General features: G+C 52.6%; 1 long non-coding RNA gene across 4 annotated transcripts; it reads right to left on the minus strand.

The window, feature by feature from the left end:
* Positions 1–14,872: 14,872 nt before the first annotated feature.
* Positions 14,873–21,477, minus strand: LOC110548742 (uncharacterized). 4 transcript variants are annotated; one of them, XR_009586777.1, is made up of 5 exons: positions 20,708–21,241; positions 19,188–19,376; positions 18,902–19,010; positions 15,536–15,689; positions 14,873–15,407 (listed from the first exon to the last, which is right to left on the minus strand). It is a non-coding gene; the product is annotated as an uncharacterized LOC110548742 (long non-coding RNA). The 4 variants fall into 4 exon arrangements; XR_009586778.1 differs by lacking the exon at positions 18,902–19,010; XR_009586776.1 differs by lacking the exons at positions 14,873–15,407; positions 15,536–15,689; positions 18,902–19,010 and adding an exon at positions 21,248–21,477 and having other exon boundaries at positions 19,116–19,376; positions 20,708–21,030.
* Between the last annotated feature and the right edge of the window lie 2,069 nt (positions 21,478–23,546).

Genomic DNA, 23,546 nt, shown 5'->3' on the forward strand with positions numbered 1-23,546 from the left:
TTACAGCCACTGGGAGGGAGGACGAGTTGATGCCTTTCTGGGGGGGGGGTGGCAGTAGGCAGCCTGTGCTGGGTGTCAACTCCTTCTCTCCTCTCTGTCCTGTTACGGGCTGTGAGGAGGCTTCCGCTAATTGTTTACTGTAGCTGGAGCCTGCCACCGGCTCCTGGGTGAGGACTTAGGAGCCCACCCTTGCTGTTCCTCTTCCATCTTCGCAGCTAGGCATTTGCAACACTGCCAGGTACTTAGTAGGTGCTTTATTAACAGTAATCAGTAGGTGCCCTATTAATGCAGGCCAGGATAAAACCAGATGTAGTGCTGGGAGTGGAGCTTACCACGGGATGTTTTTCTGGCATGGCCAAGCCTCGAGCATTGCTAAAATGAAGTAATAATAAATAAGCAGAAGGTGCTGTTGCCTTCATCCTGTGGGTGGGATGGAGGTAGGAAGTCCAGCAAACAGGACAAGGGCCTTCCTCACTCTTGCCCCACAGGGTAGGCTTTTCCGGAATCAGCCTTTGCATCTCCACTACTATAGACTTATCCCTTTGTGTTCAACGTGCGCGCCTCCTCGTCTCTCCTGGGAAAGGCAAGCTTAGCTCCCAAGAAAGATAACGTACTTGGTGACTGCTGATGTGGAGTGGGATGACCTTGAACGAATCCCGGGACTTCCCACCATCTCGGGGTCCTGGTGTGTAAAGTGGAAGGCTCCTTAGGCTTCCCCATTGGCCTTCCTGGGGGAGGGCTGAGCAGGTGAGCCATCCCACACTTCTCCATACAATGGCTTCCACCAGCTGCTTGCCTGACATTTGTGTCTGAAGCAGGTGAGTGCCACAGGGGTGGGGTGGGATGAAGGGAAACTGGCTGACCATCTGTCCCGTGATTGTTGGCCTTGCCTGGCTGGACAGAGTCTGGGGGTCAGGGGAGAGGGACCCTGAGGGATCTGGAAGCTGCAGCAGCTGGGTGGGCTCAGGCCGCTGGGAATGGATTGCTGTAGAGACAGGGGGTGGGGAGGTGGAGGGGTGGAGAAGCGGCTAAGAGGCAGGCGCAGAAGGTGAGGAGCAGGAGCAGGAGGACTCTCAGGTTTTCTTCCTGCCCTAGCGATGAGCGCAGGGGAGACAGCTAGAGAACAGAGTCCTCAAAGTTTCCAGCGCATTCCAGCTAAAATTAGCCCTGTCTTGCGTGAGCCACTATATTTAAACCAGCGGCCTGTCAGAGACACTGTGTTGAACCGAGGCACAAGCCGGGGGGTGGAAGGAGATGCAGGGGTACTGGCAGCTGTAGGGCATGGACCATCCAAAGCCTGGGAGAGGCTGGGGCTGCCTCACACCTGTTGCTGCGGAATCTCACCAGCCATGGGCAGATGCAGGTGTAGGACTCCCCAACAGGCTTCCGGGGCTCCTACCTCTTGTCCCAGCTGCAAGGGAGAGCCCAGACAGGCAAGAGAGTACACACGGACAAGGTCTGCAGTCCTGCGCAGCTCAGGTGGGCAGAGGGAAGGGCATTCTAGAAGAAGGAGGAGGAGGCAGAGGAAGAAGGAGGAAGAAGAAGAGGAGGAGGATGGAGGAGGAAGAGGAGAAGGAGAAAGAGGAGGAGGAAGAAGAGAAGAAGGAGGAAGAGGAGAAGAAAGAGAAAGGAACCGGAGAAAGAGGAAAAGGGAAAGTGCACAGGCAGGGGGCTGACTAATTCAAGGACCGGCTGTGGTGAAAAGCCGGTGTCTCCAGTAGACACCAGCCTTTCAGAGAGGCCTCTGCCTCAGAACTATCCTGTTCCCCCTTGCTCTAAAGTGAGAAGAGCCCAAGCTGCCCCCTCACTGTCTTTTCCTGCCTGCTGCAGCCTCTCTAGGGAGAGGGTACACGTTCTGATAAGACACTCTTACCTGAGGCCTGGGCCATTAAGTTTGATGCCGAGAAGAGGATAGTTTATTGCCTAGGAATATATCTGCAACTCTGTGGGAACCTACCTCAGCCCCCACCCTGGCTGCAGCCTCTTTAGGCAATTCAAATTGCCTCTATCTGACCCTGCTGTTCTGGGTAAGCCCCGCAGGAAACCATCTTCTGTGGGTCCAGCGACCTCTTTCTCACCGTGCTTTATTTTACATATGCACAGGTGTGCATTTGTGTCACGTACATGTGTGTGTTCATATGCTAGGAACAAGCAAGGTGACCCACAAGCTCTCTACGAGCGAATCAGCCTATTCTAGAGAGCTCTGTGTGCATGGTCCTTCGGGGCTGCTGAACCGGATTCAGCTGGGCAGAACCCCATGCCTCCCTAAATCACCCCAAAGCCTGGCACGGCACCCAGTGTATGATCCACCGGTGGGGGGGGGTCCTGCCAACTGAAGCTACACCTGTTCTGTCTGCCCTGGACAGGTTCTCATTTTCCTGTCTCACACTCTCCGTTGTGGAGCAGCGGGCTGGCCCCAGCATGCTCCTCTGTCCATCAGCCCTGCATTCTAGTCTTAGAACTTTCAAGTGAGCAGAGCCCTTTCTGTGCAAGCGGAAGAACCTGACTTCCAGCCCCAGAACCCACATTAAAAAACAAACAAACAAAAAAAACCCAAGCAGATGAACAAACAAAAACCAGCTGGGCATGGTAGAGCACACCTTTAATCTCAGCCTCAGGAGGCAGAGGCAGGTGAATCTGAGTTCAAGGCCAGCCTGGTCTACAGAGACAAGTTCTAGGGCAGCCAGGGCTACACAGAGAAACCCTATCTTGAAAACCCAGAACTAAAACCAACCAACCAAACAAACAAACATCCAAGTGTGATGTCAGTGTGTTTTTATAAACCCAGGGCTGGAAGACAGAGTCAGAGGGATGCCTAGAGTCCACAGCCTAGCCGGTCTAGTCTATTTGTTGAACTCCAGGCCAGTGAGAGAGCTTATCTCCAAAAAACAGGAGGCTAGCACATGAAGAAGGACACCTGAGGTTTACTTTTACATGTGTGTGCACGCTCACACATACAGAGAGACACACAGAACACAGACACACAGAGGTACACACCACACACACACTTTTCCTGAGAGCTAAGAAAGCTTAGGGTAGTAAATACATGTGGATGATCAGAGAGAGGTTCCAGGCTTCATCTTTGGCCCAGGGCCATCCTGATCCTACCCTGCACGTAGCCCCAAGATGGGAGCACTCATGCTTTCAGCAGCCTGACCCTGCTGGCAGCCTCTCGCTCCTGGGGACTCTGCCACAGTCCTGCTCTGCTCCCGTGCAGACGTAATTCCTACATAGGGTAGGGACGGCACAACTCTCTTGCGGTTCACTCCATAGTCAGAAACCCTTAGTGAAATTACAGCTTTAATTAAGTACAGCTGGCTGTATGTTATACTCCGTATAATTATCATGTTATTATTATTATCGCTTAGACAAAAGTTCAAACAAAGTTTATTGTAAATACTGTTTGGCAGAAATTACTGGGAAAGCTGAGGGTTCTGGGCTTGTCTGAGTGACAAGGGGAGTAGAAGTGAAAGAAGGGGGTCTTATGGGAAGAGAAGGTGAACATGAAACAAAAGCAGATGAGCTGAGGGATGCGGCCTCCTTGGACTGGCTCTTCTCTGTCTTTGGGCCCCAGTTACCTTCCCTTGGGTGGAGAAAAACACATCTTCTACAAGTAATGACTGAGATCTATGTTCTAGGCTTTGGAGCTCAGAGGCCAGCCAAGCAGACAGAAGTTCCACCTTCCCAGAGCTGCTATTCTAGGATAAAGTGGAAAGCTAACCAACAGATGTAAAATTAAGCCTGCAGTATGATGTCAGGGAGCCAAGAGTGAACAGTGGGACAACGCAGCAGGGCCAAGGACTATTGGGGTGACTGGGGGTACTATCTCAGGGACGCCGACTCGTCCATTTGAGCAAGAATAAGAAGAAAAAAGTGAGTGGAGGGAAAACTGCTTCAAGGGAGGAACAATGAGTTCCCTGTGAGGCAGGAGCCTGGTTGGCATCGTCAGAGAATGGCCACGAAGCCAAGGTGCATGGAGCAGAGGAAAGGGAGAAAAGTGGTGAGAGGTGATTTTGGAAGAAGAGTTGGGTACAGAGCCTATGAGACCTTCTGGGCCTTGAAGTGGACTAGAATTTACCCAAAAGGTAACTAGATGGGCTCAGCAGTTAAGAGCACTTACTGTCCTTTCAGAAACCCAAGTCCAATTCCCAGCACCCACACCAGGGAGCTCACACCTGCTTATAACTCCAGTCCTAGGGGATCTAGCACCCTCTTTTGGCCCCACGGGCAACTGCACTCATACGCCGTTCATTCACACAGATGTACAGACACAAATGAAAATTTAAAAATAAATCTTTTAAAAGTGATGGGAGGCCATTTTGGGGTCATGATTATATGAGGATTGCTGGCCTGGGGAGGTGGCTTAGTGGGTAAGGAATTCGCTGTGCAAGCATGAGGACATAGGTTTGACTCCCTAGCACCGATCTAAAAAGTCAGGTGTGGCGATGCACTTCTGTAACTTCAGTTCTTGAGAGAGCGTCGGAAACAGGATGATCTGTTAAGGCCTGCTGGCTGCTAACTTAGCTCTGGGTTCAGTGAGAGACCCGGCCTCAAAGTAATGGGGTAGAGACTGACATGAAGGGCACCTGACATGCTTTGCTGGCCTATGGCTCTGCATGCACTGTGCGAGCAGGCTCACATGCTCGAATTAGGATTGCTAAAAGTTCCTTTTGACCTTCCTACCTCTAAGACCCTAAGACTTTATTCTTGCAGGCAGATTTACTGTCTGTCACAGCTGCCCGTGGTTGGGCTCAGCTGGCTGTCTTTTCTGTGGGCTCTCTCACTTGGTTCCAACAGGAGGCAGCTGGGACTGGAGCCAGACAAAGCTGGACTTGGAAGGATGTCTACACTATCTATTCCACTCATGTGTCTGACATCTCTACCGGGGTGGACACAAGGCTGGGCACGGGGCCAGGCAACCTTCTCCCTCTGTCCTGGTGAGCCCTGAATGAAGCTAACTGGAGCTTCTTCACCTTGCTGTGCTCAGTGGACTCCCTTCATGGTACTTGACAGCAAGGCAAGCTGACTGTTGGCCTACCCTTGGCGGTCACACGGGGCTACTTTGTCCTGTCCATCTCAGATTCAACAGGAGAGGTCCTGTAGGCACGATGACATGAATTTTAGGTGGCGTGTTAGCATAAAGCTACCTTTGAACCCATTAGGAAAGCCACGAAAATAATAACAGTTGCCGTTCCTCAAGAGCTTCCTGTGAGCCAGGCACTGATCTCATTTCCACACTTTAACGTATTTAATTTTCTCATCAGCGCTGTGAAGTCGAGGCTATGTTACCAGTCGCGGTGTCCAGACGGCACCTGAGGCACAGAGAGGCTAAGCATCTGGTGCAAAGTCACTCAGCTAGACAGTGGGAAACTGGGATTGAATCCAGGCTGTCTGGCTGCAGTTTAGCTCCTGCAGACTCCAGCTTCCTCAGCAGCTGGAGCAGCAGTGTTTCAAAACAGCTGGAGGCAGGGAACCCTTCCCTGGCCTCCCCAGCTTCCCTTGCTCTGGGGTGTGGCGAGTGTCTGTGTGTGTGCATGTATTTATTATGTATGTATGGGTGCTTTGTTTGCGTGCATGTCTGTGCACCACATGTGTGCCTAGCATCCTTTAAGGCCAGAAGAGGGGGTGTGACCCCTTGGGACTGGAGTTAACAGAAAGCTGTGAGCTACCATGTAGGTAGCTGAAAATGGAACCATGGGTCCTCTAGAAGAACAGTCTGTATCTGTCTGTCTGTCTGTCTGTCTTCTTCCTGCTTTTTTTCTTTCCTTCCTTCTTTCTTTTTTCCTTCCTTCCTTCCTTCCTTCCTTCCTTCCTTCCTTCCTTCCTTCCTTCCTTCCTTCCTTCCTTCCTTCTTCCCTCCCTCCCCTCCCTCCCTCCCTCCCTCTCTCTCTCTTTCTCTTTCTTTCTTTCTTTCTTTCTTTCTTTCTTTCTTTCTTTCTTTCTTTTCTTCCTTTCTTTCTCTTTCTTTCTTGAGAAGGTCTTTCTACATAGCTCTGACTGTCCTGGAACTCACTATGCAGACTAGGCTGGCCTCCAGCTCACAGAGATCCACCTGCCTCTGCCTTCTGAGTACTGGGATTAAAGGCATATGCCACCACATCCGGCTTCAGACTGCGTTCTTTTGTTTTTGTTTTTGTATATATTTTTTTTCAAGACAGGGTTTCTCTCTGTAGCACTGGCTGTCCTGTACTTGCTTTGTAGACCAGGCTGACCTCAAACTCAAAGTAATCCACTGGCCTCTGCCTCCCCAAGTGTTGGGACTACAGGTGAGCACCACAGCGGCTTTCAGCCTGTGTTCTTAACCCCTGACATTCTTCAGTCTCTCATTAAATTGGTTTTATGAAATATGTAGAACAAAAGAAATATGTACATGCATAGAGGCCTGGACTCCACCCTTGCAAAGCCTAGGTGACTTTAAGGTAGATTTGTACCCCCAACTCCTGGTGGGAGTATGGGGGAGGATTGAAACAGGCTTGCATGGGCCTGCCAAACTTTTTTCTAGGGTCTCAGATGCACTTTGCCCTGATCAGAGAACAGGGGCCAGATTGCTCTGGTGGCCCCGCTTCTGTCAAGGTCCTGTTGTCACCCTCTTCCCTGCCCATCACCTGGCTGGCCCCCCAGACCCGGTTGCCGCTGACACCGGCAGAGGTTCCCAGGCTGATACCTTATGGCAGCCACACTCGCACAAATCTTTAATTGTTTGGTTTAAAGAATTGTGTTTTGACCGCGAGGGGATTTTGGCTGGAGCTCAAGAAGTGATAACGATATTCTGCTGCCAAGATGTCTCCGCCGCTCTCTCTGTGTTAATGTGCACTTTCAAGACGCTCCAATTAACTGCATCAGCTCTGGGGAGGGAAAGGGAGAGGGAATAGCAGGGGGAGAATGGGAGGAGGGCAGACAGGGCCCCCCAGTCTTTTTATTAGCAAACAAGTGGGGGTGGGTGGATGGGTGACAAAATTCTTCAAGCCTGGTTCCAGTGAAGTGGTGTCTGCTGCTGTGGTGGGGAGATGTGGAGGGAGAGACATCGAAGGCAGCTGCCTAGCCCGCCCAGAGGCCACAGGCCTGAAGGTCTCCATGGGGACCCGCTCCACTTGCCTCTAACACAGAGGTTCTAATGCTGCGACCCTTTAATATAGCTCTTCATGCCGTGGTGATCCCCAACCATAAAATTATTTTCATTGCTGCTTCATAACTGTAATTTTGCTACTGTTCTGAACCATAGTTTAGACTTTTGATAGGCAGGGATACCTGACGTGTGACGCCTGTAAAAGGGATGTTTGACTCCCAGAGGGGTCGAGACCTACAGGTTGAGAGCCTCTGCTCTGACATCTCTCGTGCCCACCTCTTGTGCTGGGCTCTGAAGACAGGCCCCCACGGGTCTCTCTGCTCAGAGGCAGAAGCAGGCACAGAGCGGGCACCAGAGAATCCTAGCCAGCTCCCAGCCCCTTGCCTCCCCAGCCTCCTCTTCTGTTTCTCTCTCACACCCTCACAGCTGTTTCTGGAACTTTCCAGGGCCAGGCTTGCTTATGGACAGTGACTTTTTTACAGGAGCCATTCCCTCCGATGGACATGCCCCTGCTAGGTACCTACTGGGCTGGCTCCCTCACTTCCCAGAGGCTTCCAGGCTCCGTCCAGCGTGCAATCTACGCCCAGTCATGTCCTAACCTTCTCTAGTTTTGTCTCCACGGCCTTGGCCACTGTCTCACGTGCAACCACCGGGAAGCACAGAGGGGCAGACTCCAAGCTTTTCTCACTGTTCCATCTACAGTGGGACAGAAGGGGTACTCACGCAGTCTGCCGGGCCTCACCCACCCGAGGCAAGCACTCCATTACTGAACTATGCTCCCAGACCCTTTTCTTTCTAAGACAAAGTCTCTCATATCCCAGCTTGGCTTCAAGCTGTGTGGTTCTGATCTCCTGCTTCCATCTCTCAGGTTCTGGGATTACAGGACACAGCTACATCCCCGATAAGCTCGCATTCTGCAGCCTGAGCCATCCTATCCCCAGCCTCTTTTGTTTTGTTTTGTTTTGAGGCAGCTTCCTGCTCTGTGATCCAGACTGGCTGGGAAGCTGTGGCAATCCCTCTGCCTCCGTGTCCAGAACGCTGGGATCAAGCTTTGTTCCATTATACCTGGTTGCTTGTAGAATGGATGAAGTCTGCTTACCCAGCAGGCCTTGCCAGACACACTTCCCCCCTCCATCTGTGTGGGCATCCCTCCCACACCTGCCACTTCCCTGACCCCAGCCCTCAACTCTGTGACTTGACCCTTAGCACTGACCCTCTGTCGGGTTCAACTGTGGCCGAACTCTGCCCTTTACCCCTGCCGTCGCCCTCCCCTATTCAGCCAGCCCCGCGGGGCTTTCAGAGACTTGAACTCCCAAGGGCTTTTGGGATCCAACCCACTTTCACCCTGTGCCCGATGGCAGGGGCCAGGCAGATGCCTGGGGCTCTGTCAGGTCCCAGGCGGTGCTGGCCAGGGGCAACCAGACCCTTCGCTAGCCTCCGGGTTTCTTCTTAGTAAGCCGTGAGGAGGGTCTGCAGGTGGCTCAGTCTGAGCCCCACCGAGATGGGCAGGAGACGACTCTGCTCTTCCAGCCTCACTCGCAAAAATGACTTTTCCACATGCGACCTCCCCCTAGCTGGTCCACGCCACACGCACGCTGGTCCACGCCACACGCACGCGCACACCCGAATCTACCCCGAAGCATCTAGGAGCAGGAGCTCTCTTCAAAGAAGCACGCACACATTCTGCTACTTCAGCATCCCAGGGTTGGGGGGGGGGACCCCCGTGGCTGAGGGACCAGGGCAGCCCCTGAGGTGGGCGGGAGTTGACCCGGGCTAAGAGAAGCAAAAGAGGGCTCAGACTTTCTTGGGCCTCCCCCGCCTCCCTCCTCCAGCATCCCTCCCTGTCCTCCCAGGCCTCCGGGGGAGGGTCAGCGCGGGAGGCTCAGGTTACACGGAGTCGAAGACAGGAAGATTTAGCGAGGGAGCCTCACAGCCGCACAGTGCGCCATTTGTCCGCCTTTGAAACCGGAGGCTGCGGGCCGAGCTGGGGGGCGGCGGGAGGCCTCAGGACGCCCGGGTGAATTATCGCCCGCTCGGGCCCCCTCCCCCAGCCCGGCTCCTGTTTCTCCAGGTGCTGGGGTGTTTTGCTACGTGTTAATTTGCCCCAGTTGACGCGCCCATTCGTGGCCCCGGCCCCGCGGCGGGAGGCCAGCCCGCCCTGGGGTGGCCCGCGGGGGCCCTGAAGTGCACGGAAGGGTTGCGCGAGCCCTCGAGGGACCGGAGGCGGGAGGTTTGCAGAGCTGGGGGGTGTCCGTACCCAGACGGATGGCACACTCCCTTAGGCCCCGCTAGTGCAGATGGGCCCGCGCTCACAGCGACCCCTGCCGGCCCTTGGCGCCCCATCCCCTACCCAACCCCCACCCGCCGCTTCCTCCAGGGTGCTCGCTAGGGTTTGAGGATGCTTGCAGCTTCCCAGGTATCTTGTCACTGGATCCTTTTAAGTCTAGCCTGGCTCCGGCAGCTATAACTTTAAAAAAAAAAAAAAGATTTATTATTTTTTGTGTCCATGTGTGTGGGCCTGCATGAATTTATGTGCACCACGTGGGGCGGCAGCCCCCGGAAGCCAGAAGAGGGCGCTGGATTCCCCCAGCTGAAGTTAAGGTTAGCAACAAGGTTAGCCTTGTTCGGGGCTGAAAGAACAAAGCAAGGTCCTCTGCAAGGGGAGAGTTCTAAACCGCTGAGCTATCTCTCCAGCTCCTTCTACGTCCCCTTCGTTTTGAGACAGGGTCTCACTTTGTAGCCCTGGCTGTCCTAGAACTCACTATGTAGAGCAGGCTGGCTTTTGTCTCTCTAGTGCGTGCGCGGGGGGCGGGGGGGGGGGTCATGCAGCTGGCTGGATGCATCCATGAAGTCTGTGATTTTTAGAGACAGGGAGACTGAGGCTCTGAGCTAAGCAATTTGCCCACAGCCACACAGCTATGGAGAAGGAAGATCTAGAGGTGAGTTGTGTTCTGAACCTAGTTCTGGGAAAGAGATGGGTAGTGTGGTCAACCCACCCATGGCTCGGGTGGGGCGGGAGGTTAGCAGTCAGGAAGACAGGGAAGCTAGTCACCAGCCTGAGTTTGCCTCTTGACCCTGAATACTTAATGGTCCCTTGAAGGCTGGCTGGGAAGAAGGGTATGAGGCTACCACTTGACCTAGCTGACTCTCAGGTAGCTAGCCAGCCTGAGGGCCTTTTCATATTGTCCTTGGCTCTTCCTTCCTTCCTTCCTTCCTTCCTTCCTTCCTTCCTTCCTTCCTTCCTTCCTTCCTTCTGTGCATTGGTGTTTTGCCTGAATGCGTGTTTGTGATGTTTGTGTGAGGCTGTGTGAGGGTATTGGATCTTCTGGAACTGTCACAGATAGCTGTGAGCTGCCATGTGGGTGCTAGGAGTTGAACCCAGGTCCTCTGGAAGAGCAAGCAGTGCTCTTAACTACTGAGCCATCTCTCCAGCCCTCGTATTGTCCTTGAAAATGGAGGAAAGGATGGATTCCTGGAATGACTTCGAAAGCCAACCTTTCAGACTTGACTTCTCCACTCTTCCCTCCTTATCTCCCTCCTGCTTCGGGGTCCCTCCCCTTCCCTCCCTTCCTCAGAATGCCATAACCACCTCCTGAGCCCTCACAGTTCCCAGCCCACAGTGATCCAGCAATCACCTTTCCCTCCTGCCATGTCTCAGCACCTATGAGCTGTGGCAGGCTAATCAGGGAAGGGAGTAGCCGCCTCTCTTCTACCCAGAGGAACACAAAACCTCCCAAGCAAGGCTGTGTCGCCAGAGAACAGGGCAGAAGCACTCGGAATTTGGGTGCTTACACTCCCCTGGCACTGACTAGCCTCTCACACCATCCTCAAAGCAGAACACCACAACAGACCCTGTACCCCAACACACACCTTGACCTCATCTCTGACTTCCTGACTCACAGGAGGGGTGTGGTTTCCTCCTTGCCCAGACCCCAAAGTTGAAGGGGAAGATAAAGTGTGAAGAGTGAGGTGAGCAAACGCAGGAAAAGAGAGGGCTTCCAGCCTTTCTCCCAGACCCCACTAGCTTTGAGTGGGTAAATCAGCCTGCCTTGGACTTGAGTTGACTCTGGTATGACCTCTCACAAGGGATTCCCTTTTGCTGATCCATCTTCTGGAGTGATTGTGAGCTCCAGAAAAGCGTCAGGAGAGGGTGTTTTTGTAACGTAGGTAGGACCAGGAGAGAGTGTACCTGCGAAGTAGGAGGGGCTAAGAAGGGTTGGCCTGTGAAGTAGGAGGGGCTAAGAGGGGTTGGCAGAAGGGGCTGTGAGAGGACAGGCCTCCGAGGTAGGATCAGGAGGGTGTCTATGATGTAGGAGTGGCCAGGAGAGGGTGGTCTGTGAAGTAGGGTGGAGCTAGGTGAGGGAGCGCCCATCGGTAGGCGGGGTCAGGAGTGGGGCCAGGAAGGGAGGGCGTGTAGATTGCTCTGCAGTCAAGAAAGGGAAGGAAGAAAGAGGATTGCAGATCTTGGTTTCTAGGTGGCGGTTTCAGTTGTGTGTGCTTGTTACTGCGTCATTCAGCAGAAGGAAAGACAGCTGCAGGGAGGCTTTCTGGAGAAAGAGAGCCGGGGGTGGGGGCAGCTCCAGCCCCCCATTTTCCTAACACCCCCAGCTCTGAAGCACCACCTGCTCTCCGGGATCGGCTAGTAGCTGGCCCAGGTATCCATTGTCTTCCTTAGGATAATGATGAGACAGCAATCCCTCTGCTGTCCGTGCTCGCACTCAGAAGAAAGACCGTATCTTCCAGATCCTTCTGCAGCTCAGCACGACCTTGACACAGTTCAGACTAACACTCACATATCAGTTGGGTCCTTGGAGGATATTTTGCTGATGACTGAAATGTGGGTGTGATTGCTGGTTGCTGGAGCTTTGAGGAATCCTATTGGACCATGAGTTCAGGAAGTGACTCAAAAGGGGCTGCCTGGAATTCTGAGGACTTTGTGAACTACCGAACTAACTCTAAGCTTTAAAAAAAAATTGTGTGTGTATAATGTGTGAGTGTGGGTGTGCTTGTCATGTGTCATGGCTTGCATGTAGAGGTCAGAGGGCCTCTTGATGTGGGTTCTTGGGGGGGTCAAACTCGGGTCCACAGCCTGGTGCTGTGACCTATTTATCCATTTAGCCATCTTGCCAGGCTGCTGAGCTTATCATGAGGCTTCTGATTGTGAGAGAAATAAACTTGTATTTCTTATAAGTAACTATTACCCTGGGTTTTCAGACACATACATTTAAGCAGTGTCTGGGAGAAGGGACACACTTGGCCTTGACAGTAAGGGGCAGTACTGGGATCTCCTGTCCCAGCATCACATGCTGCTTTTCTGGTCCAGGAGGGCTTGGGAGCCTGCCCTGGATGGTGGTAACAGGAGGATTAGCTCAGCCAGGTCTCTGGGAAGGGGTAACCCTGTCTATCCCTTCTCCAGGATGCTCCTTTCCTTCTCCTCACCTCTGTCTGGGCCCAGAGAGGCTACCACTCACCTTGCTTTTGGGTGTGGCCAGTAAGAAAAGCTGAGGGTGGGAGGATGGGATGGAATCAGCCTGGAGCCTCTGGGGAGGCTGCATTCTGGAGTCTGAAGCTTCTTCAGGGCCTCTGCTCTTCTCTGCTCTTGCAGGTTTCAGCCTTTGCCCGGCTCAGGACATGGCTGCCTTTTTACCCTTTCCAGGGGAGTAAGGTCACTCCTCACAGCCAACCCCTGCTGTGCCTTTGTCCCTGGCTTCTCTTCTGGGCTTCAGAAAAATGGCCTTTCTATAAGTCCTCCTTACAACCTAATTCTTGAACCAATTCTGGGGGAATCTGGACCCCCAGACCCTAACCAGAGATGGTACTTTTTGCTAAGGTCCTGAAGAAGGCCAGAGGCAAAGGTAGACCCAAGGGCAGGGGAGAGCCACCAGGACAGAAGCAGACAGCAAGGGGCAGGCTTAGGAAGATAGAAAGAGGGAGGGATGATAAAAGATAGACAATAGGAGGCAGAGACGGGGGGTGGGGGAGGCTTTTAGTTAAGAAGGAGCTGGGAGAGCCAGAAGGACCACCAGGCACAGCAACATAGAATGCAAGAGGGAAAATTGTCGTTACTTCAAAGAGGCCAGGGGGGTGGCTCAGTGGGTATGTTACTTGTGGTACAAGGTAGGAACACCAGAGTCCAGATCTTTAGGACTTTCAAAACCATGTCAAAAAGAAAAGAAAACCCCAAGTGCTGGAGGTGAAGACAGGATGATCCACGGAGCTTGCTGAGCCAGGTACTCCAGCCAAATCAATGAGCTCCAGGTTCTGCAAAACGTAAGTTGGGGGGGGGGAGATGGCGGGGGAGGTTATGGCTGGAGAGATAGCTCATCAGTTAGTATTGGATCAGTCTTCCAGAGGACCTGAGTTCAATTCCCAGCACTCACACGGTGGCTCACAACAGTCCAAGACTCTAGTTGCAGTGGATCCAATGTTCTCACCTGTCTTTCTTGGAATGCATGTGGTACACACACAAATAGGCAGGCAAAACGCCCATTCACATAAAATAAAATATAAAATAAAATAAAATATAAGGTGGGGCCGGTGAGCAGGCTCAGTGGTTACAAATGCTTGATGCACAAACCGGGAACCTGAGTTTCCAAGGCACACTTAGGACTGAGCCATCATGAGTTGGCTTCATGCAGGGCGGGCTCAGACGGGCACCACTTCCCATGTTGGGAGCTACAGAGCCACAGGTGTCCTTGGCCTCTCGAAGCTCAGTTTCTTCTTTGTCAATTCAGGGAAGATTCACGCCGGTTTCCCTGGACCCACAAACAAAACCAACAAAACCATCGTCCATGGTGGCTGGAGTTTATAATCTGAACTGGTGAGGGAGAACCTCGGGGATTGCTGGCCAGCCAGTCTAGCCAAATTGGCAAGTTCTAGGCCTTTAAAAGACTCCATCCTTTAAAAAAGAGAAAAGACAAGAAAGATAATGGATAGATGGAGAGCATCTGAAAAATGATAGCTGAAGTTGTCCTCCGGCCTCTAGTTGTAAATGCACACATGCTAATAATGTACCTGCACACACACACACACACAGAAATCTGATTGTAGTAGTAATGAGCACACATAATACCTACATCTAAACTTCCAGTAAGAGGGAACGGGGTACCTTGGAGAGACAGCAGACAAGCTGATTTCTAGGCCAGGCCAGGACAGAGTCGGCAGTGCGTTCTGAGCAGTAGCTCTTACTTTGTTTTGAGACAAGCTTTTCCTATGTAGCCCTGGCTGGCCTGGAACTTGTGGTAATCCTCCTGCCTGTAATTCCCAGGCACCAGGACTATAGGCATGTGCTACATTGCCTAGCTTCCTAATGCTTTATAGTTCCTGCGCCTATGTGGGTACTTGAGTGAAGCAAGGCAAAAGTGTTTCTTTGTCAAAGCTCTTGTTGACGGGAGTACGCCAAAGAAACAGAGAATGCAAAATGGCAGGAGCCCTGCTCCCCCCATGACCAGAATGGGAACAACTTGAGTAGCCAAATAAGTACACTAAGCGCATCCCTGAGTGCATGGTGACATACATACATACATACATAGGAATGATATATATAAAAGCTAAGGCTGTAGCTCAGATCAGAAACTGGGCATCATGATACATGCCTGTAATCCAAGCATTCCAAAGTAAAGCAGGAGGATTAGAGGTTCAAGGTCTTCCTTAGCTGGAGAGCAAGTTTGAGATCAGCCTGGGCAATGGGATGAGGCTGTTGATGAGTCGGGGAGGGGGAACCTGACTATGTTTCAATCTTTTAGAAATATTGCGATGATTTCATGACCTAATACATCTGAAAGTGCCTAGAAGTGTGCCTGACTGTTGCCGGTGTAACAAAAATATTTATTTCGAAGAAAGGTGAGGCAAGGGATTGCCCCAGGCACCTGGGGTATGAGAGGCCTCTGTGGCAGAGGGTTTATGCTGTCCCTTAAGAGCAGAGCTCTTTGAAATGGGGCTCATAGTTATTGGAGGCCACGTTGACACTGCGGTCTGCTGTTGCCCGGCCTTGGGGGCAGTGGGTCTCTTAGGGGAGACCTTGGGAGGAAGTTTGGGCACTGTCTTAGGGGTCTTCAGTCTGTACATTGGTGGAGGCTGCATCACAGGCTGGTTTCTTAGCCAGCTAGGCTCTTCTCTGGATGCCACTGAGGGAAAGGGTTTAGGGGTGGAGCAGGAGGTCAGGGAGGGTAGGGGGCGGAGCCTCATCTTCGTGCCCAGTTTGCACCTGCAGAGGCAGGGTCCTCGCAGTGGGGGCAGGGAGAAGTCTTCCCACCACCGGACTTGCTCTGGGAAGGGCCTGGGCCAAGACATGAAGCTCCACACTGGGTCCTTCTTGGGGACTCCGAAAAGGGTCTTGATCCTGAGCAAAACAGGAAGGAAGGATGGCATCAGGGAGAGGAGGAGACACAGCTAAGGCGCAGGCCAACACTGAGATCTCCAGGGCAGGAGGGATGGGAGGAGGCATAGGGAAGGTGCTGTCTTACGCACCTGTTTTCTTCTTTCTCTTGTTCTTGGTGGTCTACATTCTTCTCCTCCCCTTCTTCCTCTTCCACTTCCTCTTCTTCTTTTTCTTTGTCCCAAATATCCTCCACTGATGGGATCTTGGGCACAGGATTGAAGATGGAATTCAACCATCTTTCCTCTTAAAAAAACAAAACAAAACAAAACAAAACAGGGGGATAGGAACCTCACATGAAGAGAATCCAGGATTAACAGAGTCAGGGGAAGAAACAAATCTCTCTTCCTGTCTTTCCTATCTTACCCCCACCTTCCCTAGTTAGCACTGCTCACCCCAGGTTTCTACTGTGGGCCTTCCCAGGCCAGGCCTTTTGGATGCTGATCTTGATACATAGAATATATTGACAAACCTCCCTTAATCTTTTCTTTCTTTCTTTCTTTCTTTCTTTCTTTCTTTCTTTCTTTCTTTCTTTCTTTCTTTTTTTGAGACAGAGTCTCACTATGTAGCCAAGGCAGGCCTCAAACTCCTGATTCTCCTGGCTGGTGGTGCAGCCTTCCAAGCTCTGGAATCACAGAAAAGCATGTGACGCAATACCTGGCTGTCAGTACCTCTGCCCGGTTAGGCAAAGCAAGCCCAAAGCCTGGACTATTTCACCACCTAAACAGATGCCTTGGGTAGGACCCCTCAACCTCTCGTTTTTCTCTGATGGGTGCCATTACCTATCTTTGTCCCTGGCATGTCAGAGTCCCTGGCTTCCTGAGAGTCTTACTGAGCCATAGTGGGACTTTCTGCCTTGACTATATATATTTCTAACTGGTATTTCTGTATAGATTTGGATTTGAGATAATTTCTGCTCATGTCTGTAGGTGAGACAGACCTCTGAAGTCACTTGCCCAGTGGCTGACAGGCCATGGAACCTGCCCATGCCACTCCATCCTATCCACTCAGGAGCAGAAGGGAAGGGAATGTGAGAAAGAACTGCTTTTTATCTTAGTTTAAAGGTAAGAACCACACCTCCAAATCCATTGTGACATCATCTTTGTGTGTCATGACCCAAGGAACTATAGTGTCTTTGCCAAATCTGGCTTGTTAGGCTCTCTGGGATGTTCACTCTACTTTCATCTCCCCTGATCACCTGCATGACAGATGGCATCTCCTAGAGAGTCCACAGCTCAGCTCAGGTGAGAGTGGGCTAGCTGGGAGGCAGGCAGGAAGATGGGTAGGAAAGAAATTGTTCCCACATCCTTGGAGCCCACACCCAGGACCCAGAAGTGGCCCTTCATGCAATTCTGGAAAGAAGGGTCCAATCGGAACAGTAAGGGGGTGCCTGGGGAAGGTCGTTACCAGTGCCCAAGACTGCTGGCTTCCTTTATGTCTACTTTCCCACATTAGCAACCACCAGCTTTTACATTTTTTTTTCCCTCATGTTCTTTTTTCCCTTAAGAAAGAGTCTCCATACCTCTGTAGACTTCTGGCTGCCTTTACAAATGGCTCTAGCTGGGCTGATGAACCTTCATCTTCCCTAGACACTATTTGTAGTCAGAGACGGACAAGAAACTTTCACTCTCCCCGGATCCATCTGGATCAGCACAAGATTCATATTTGCTTATTTAGTTTTTTTTTTTTTTTTAACATTCTCCCAGTCTGCCCTCCAAAATGTACACCAAACTAGCCTCAAGTTTATAGTAACCCTTGGCTTTGGCCTCCCAAATTTGGGGGATTGTAGGAATAGCTCACTATATAGTCCACTTTTTATTTTTGTTTGACTGGTTTTGCTTTTGTGTGTGTGTGTGTGTGTGTGTGGCCCTGGCTGTCCTGGAACTCACTCTGTAGACCAGGCTGGCTTTGAACTCACAGAGATCTGCCTGCTTCTGCCTCCCAAGGGCTGAGATTAAAGGCATGGGCCACTGCAGCCTGGCTTGTTTGTTTTATGAGGCAGGGTCTCATGACATAGCCCTGGCTGTTCTGGAACTTGCTATGTAGACCAGGCTGGTCTCAAACCCAGAGATCTGCCTGCCTCTGCTTCCAAGTGCTGGGCTCAAAGGCGTTGGCCATCATGCCTGGCTGTTTGTTTCTGAGGATGGATTTCCTTGTGGATCCAAGTTAATATGATATTTGTGGCCTGCCTTCACCTTCAAGGATTAGGATTTCAGGCAGGCAGCGTTGTGGCTGGCGTCGAGAGTGTTTTTAGACATTGATGATAAACTTCAGGTGTTCACTAAATTTAAATGGACAGCAAGAATCTGGCGTGGCTTTTTTTTTTTTTTTTTTTTTTTTTTTTTGACGAAGTCTCTTTGTTAGGCCAAGTTGGGTGTCATTATTCAGCTCCTGACTACTAGAATGACAGGCACAGAGAACCTAAATTTCTATAGCAGTATAGCTAGAGTCCTAGGCTTAGAGCTGACTTGTGAGCATAGAAGTGAAGAAACAGAGAGATCTGTGTGCCCTCCAGTTGGTGCTGAATTGCCAGCGACCTGGAACTCCATTTGCCAGTCTTTTGTCTCTGCTACGGAGCTTTAGGGGGTGTGGTTGGCTCAGGGGTGTGCATGGGGACGGTGGGACTACCAAGCATCCCTGTGTGGTTCTTTTGTTGTGTCCCTTCCTTGTTTTTATTGGCTGGAGTTGGGAGTTCAAGTTCAGAATCATAGCCAGCCTGCCTATCTACGGAATCTTAAGCAAGAAGAAAGGTCTAGGGGTTTGATGACCTGGAGGGCTGAGGCACATCCAGGCCAAAGAAGGAAGCCTACAAAGTCTGGGAGGAGGGGTAGGTAGGTCTGAACACTTGAGATTTCCTTCCTGGCTACCTCAGGCAACTGACTTCATCTAGGGCCTCAGTGTCTTCATATGCAAAGTGGGAAGCAAGTTAGTTCCCATTTTCCCAGCTTGTGCTGGTCAGATGACACAAGCAAAAAGTAGTGTCTAGCACACAGTAGGTCTCTAGATGTACTGCAAATAATACCTATTGACGGCAGCCATGTGTTACATATTTTCTTTCGAGTTCCATCTTTCTTACCATCTGCCTCTGCTAGAAAAGCAATCCCTTCCTCCCACGTGCGCAGTTTTCCCTCTCAGCAGCTCGGTGCAGCAGACACCAACCAGCCGCGGGTGGAGTCCGGCAGAGGCTCCTGTCCATTACTCAGGGTTTCCAGGGCCCTGCCTGGGACGCCCCTCTCCCCCCCTCCCCCGCCCCGCTTTCCCCCAGGCAATGACAGGAAGTGGGCACTTTGAGAGTTGCAGTCTTCCCCCGCAGTTACTACGCCTAGAATCAGTCAGTCTCTCCCCACAGAGGGTGTGGGAAGCGCTGGCCACCTGCTTCAGCCTTCCCCTGTTCGGCGCCTGCAGGGAGCCTGGTGGCGGGGCAAGCCGTGTGGGCCTGAGCTCCAGCATAAACTTACTGTGTGACTTTAAAGAAGCCCTTCTCTCCTCTGGGCCTCAGCGTGATCAAAGAGGAGAAAAGGGGCTGCCCCTTGCTGCCAAGTCCGATGACCCAAGTTCCATTCCCTGCTGTAGAAGGCAAAACCTGACTCTTGCAAGTTGTTCTCTGACATTCACCCCCGCCCCACGCCAATAAAAATTAATTTTTTTAAACAAACAAACAAAAAAAAAGAATCACAATTTCATGATTTAATGATATATGTTGTTCAGATAGGAGAAGAGGAAGTTGGGGAAGTGGGAGTTTACTCAACAGAGTCCAGGCGGTGGTCTGCCGGGGGCTATCTGAATCATGCTCTCCAATTGCCCAGGGATTCCCAGGATGGAGACCAGTTTGACCAACGTCCTTCTAACTTTAATTCTCTGGTCGCAGCTGCAGAGGATGGTGGTTGTGGTGGTGGTGGTGTGTGTGGGGTGGGCCTTCCGAACGTTTTAACCCTGTTTACAGAAAAATGAGAATTTGCATGATGAAAATAACCCCGGCCGGGCTGCGAATTTTTACTGCACTTGGCACAGGGCTCGGAAAAAGCGGCTGCATAGCCAATTACTGGAATTTTTAAACACAAATAATATTTTATGGGATCAGCGGGCTGGCTCAGGGCCGCCGCACCCGTCTCCTCCGCCTACAAACAAGCTCGGATTGTGCAGCGAGTCCGTGCGCCAGGCCTCGGGGCGGCCCGGGGGCACCGTGGACCTGCGGGATTTGGGAGGCGGCGGGGGCGACCCGGGTGCGGGCAGGTGCAGCGCGGGGCCTCCCCACCGGCAGGGGGCGTCCGCGAGGCCCAGCCCGGGGCCAGCGTGCGGGGCGCCCGGCTCACCTGCAGCGCCGGGCCCGGAAGCGTGCGCGCGACGGGCCCTGTCCCGCTCAGAGTTCCCCCGCCGGGCCGGGCTCGGCCGCCCCCGAACCTGCGGAGAGCCGGCTCCCCGGCATGGCCACAGGACGGCAGGGCGTCCTCGCCTACCCCTAAAGCTCCCCGAATTTGCTCTCCAGCCTGCTGCGTCGCACCGGGGTCCGAGGGCGCTGCCAGGCGCCTCGGAAGTTGTGATTCTGTAGGGGTCCCTTCTGCTCCCGCTCCCGGAGGTCTCCAGGCCTGGCCAAGGACCCGGGGGGGGGGTCCCCAAAGCCTCCACGGTCGGTTAGCCCCCACCCCGGCAGCCGAGCGCTCGGCACGCACAGGGTTAAGTAGGAGCAGGTGTGTAGCCAGATGCTGCGGCCCGTCCCCTCCCCCTCGGCCCGGTCGGCGTCCTCCTCCTCCTCCGCCCACCCGCTCAGAAACCAACAGTCCCAAATAAAAGTGCCATTGTTGCCCGGGCCTTCCCCCACCCCCGCCTCTGCCCCGCCACCTGGAGCAGAGCCCGGTCTCTCTTCACCTGCCCCGGGGCCGACCGGGGTTGGGGGTTGGGAGTGGGGCCTCGGAGCGGGGACTTCCGCTCTGCCGGTTCCTCCTCCTCCTCCTCCAAGGCCCTCGTCACTGACCCCTGAGTCCCCGGGGGGCCGGGCAGACACCGTGGCTTTGTGTCGGGGCTTCTTTGGGGCCTGACTGCTCCACTCTGGCCTGTCCCGCCCGCCCACCGATCCCCTCGATGGCTGGAGAGGTGGCATGCTTTCCAGAGCCGGGAGGACACAGGCTTGGGGCCAGGAGGCCAGGACGGTACCACGTTCGTCAAGAACAGCTGTTGCTTAAAGAAATTAAAAAACAAACAAACACACAAACATTTGTCCATCTATAGGACAGAAAGGTGGGGCAAGGGCGATTTGTTTTATATACCTTGGAGAGGAAGGGGTCAAGCTGAAACAGGTCTGGTAAGCGTGGAGCTGAAGTCACCAGACTCCCCTGGCACCATGGGGGCTCCTTGGACAGCCAAGAAGTTGGGAACCCCACGCGCTGGGAGTCTGGCACAGCTCCCGGGTTCTTGGGCAGGTTACCCCTGTCCCTGCTTTCTTCTGAAATCGAGGAGGGTGGGCTTCCGTGGCTTCCCAGTCCTCGCGCTGCCGCTAGGAGTCCGAGGGGCTGGTTGACACCCAGGAGATCTGGGAGACGCAGCCTGGGACGGTGCGAGGCAGCTGATCCACCAGGTTAAGTAAATGGCTCTGGAGAAGGAGTCCAGACCGTCGAAGGGACAGAGAAGAAATCCAGATCTGAGAGGAGATCCGCTCCTCAGCCCAAGCAGCCGCAGCTCCGCCCGCGAGGAGCGCGGAGCCCTGGGCCGCTCCACTTCGCCGAGTTCCCGCGGGGAAGCCGCCGCGGCAGGCGCCGGCCTAGTCGGTGACCGCCCGCAGCTCCCGCGCAGAGCGAGCGAGGACTTACCGTATTTCCTCTTCTGCGCCCCAACTTTCGAAATCCCACTTGCCCATTGTGTGTGAGAGCATGCTTTCTCCTTCCTGGAGAAAGAGTTCCGCTGGAAGCTGGGAGACCTGAGTTTTTCAGCTTTGTTTTTTTAGTATCTGTCCTACTCTGCGACCCGAAGACCCAGTTTCCTGTTTCCGCCTGAACACCTAGTAGGCATCTTGGACTACGTTCCCACAGCGTCAAAAACCTGGTGGCCATACGGCACGGCACCCTCTCCTTACCATTTGTGAGTCCTCTTTACTTCAGGAAAGGGCAAACTCCCCTTGCCTGTGTCTCCAGAAGATCTTGAAGGCACTTAGCAAAACTCCTCCGCCTTCTGCCACCACGCAGTGCCCTAACACTGTTTATTTTGCCTCCAAGTAAGGCCAGGGTCTGCTGGTCACCACGTAGTTCAACGTTCCTTCTTTTCTTTTCCCTCTCTTAAAAGTGCACCGTGTGCTCCCATGAGTTTATGAGCACCACAGGGGCGCAGGAGCTGGGGTGGGGGGGCAGAAGGCCAGGTCACGTCTTTGGAGGGGGAGTGATAGACAGATGGTTGTGACCCACCATGAGGGTGCTAGGAAACACACCTGGGTCAGAGTAAGTGCTCTGAGCCATCTCTCCAGCTCTTTCTTAAAAAAAGAAAAAAAAAAAAAAAAAAAAAAAATTAAAAAGATTTTTTTTTTTTTTTTTTTTTTTTTTTTGCTTTTAATTATATGGTGTGTGTGTGTGTGTGAGTGAGTGAGTGAGTGAGTGAATGAACAATTGCCCCCCGGGCCAGAAGAGGTATTTGTGAGCCATCCTGCTTGGTACTGGTCACTCAGAGAGGGTCTTCTGCATAAGCAGTGTGTGCTAATCTGAGCTGCAGAGGGATCTCTCTGGTCCTCTCCTCCTCTCTCCCTCTCCCCCCTTCCCTCCCCTCCTCTTCTCTCCCCACCACCCTTGCTCATTTATTGCCCAGGCTGACCTCCAGCTGGAACTATAATTGAGGATGACTCTAAGCTCCAGACCCTCTCCTCTCTACCTCTCCTCTCACCCTCTCGAGACACCCGGCTTATGCAGTTCTGGGGATGGGTCCAGCCGGTGGGGTCATGCATTCCAGGCTTGATCAGCCAAGCTACACTCCCAGCCCACGTGTTTTCTTGATGGAATATTGCAATGCCCCAAACTGTCTTTGCGTCGTCTCGTCCTCAGTACCCTCCCCGCTAGAGCATCGAGGGCTATTTTGAAGCTGAAGTCAGGTAGTGTTTGTCTGCTGTCTGAAATCCTCCCGTAGACACGCCTGTCACTCAGCCTTCATAGCAGGAAGTCCATGTCCCTTGCCCTGCTCGCCTGTGCCCAGTAGCATTTATTACCATATTGCATGCTGCATATCTACACACTGATTTCTGCCTTTTCCTTCTAATGCAGGTGCCGCCAACACAGCAGCTTTGATTGCCTTTTTTTTTTTTTTTTTTAAATGGAGTCTCTTTGGGAGGCAGAGGCAGGCAGATTTCTGAGTTTCGAGGCCAGCCTGGTCTACAAAGCGAGTTTCAGAACAGCCAGGACTACACAGGGAAACCCTGTCTTGAAAAACAACAAACAAACAAACAAACAAACAGGGTTTCCTATGTCCAATAGCTGGTCTCTAACTTCCTATGTATTAGATCGCCGATCACCGAGGTTGACCTTGAGCTTCTGATCCTTCCGTCTCCATCTTCCTAGTATCTGGGATTTGAGGTATGCATCCTATACTTAGTTTCTGTGGTGCTGGTGACTGAACACAGGGCTTAGGGAATGCTTGGGGAGTCTTCTGCTATCTAAGCCACACTCCCAGCCCACGATAAGAGGCTTGAAAAGAAATTTCACCCCCCCCACCCCCAGCAGGACTCATACAAGGAGCTCTAAGGACATCCCTGTTTTAGCGTGAACCAGCCACCCTCCCTGGCTGCAGCTTACGTGGCTCATGTCCAGAAACGAATCAGCCTCTATGTCAGTTGCCTTCTGCTTTGAGAGTCTCATCGTAGGAAAAGGTTGTGATTTGGGAAGGGTGGAGAGTGAAGCTAAGACTTTACTCAGTTCTGTGTCCTGTGGGCCAACAAAAAAAGTCTTCTCTAAGGAAGTTTGGAAACCGAGACCACAGGGCCTGCACATCCATCCATCCATCCATCCATCCACCCATCCATCCACCTACCCACCCACCCACACATCCATCCCATCCATCCATCCATCCATCCATCCATCCATCCATCCATCCATCCATCCATCCCTCCGTAGTGTTCTCAGCATGGTGCATGTT

This window comes from Meriones unguiculatus, chromosome 16 (assembly GCF_030254825.1).
Source record: "Meriones unguiculatus strain TT.TT164.6M chromosome 16, Bangor_MerUng_6.1, whole genome shotgun sequence".
NCBI lineage: Eukaryota > Metazoa > Chordata > Mammalia > Rodentia > Muridae > Meriones > Meriones unguiculatus.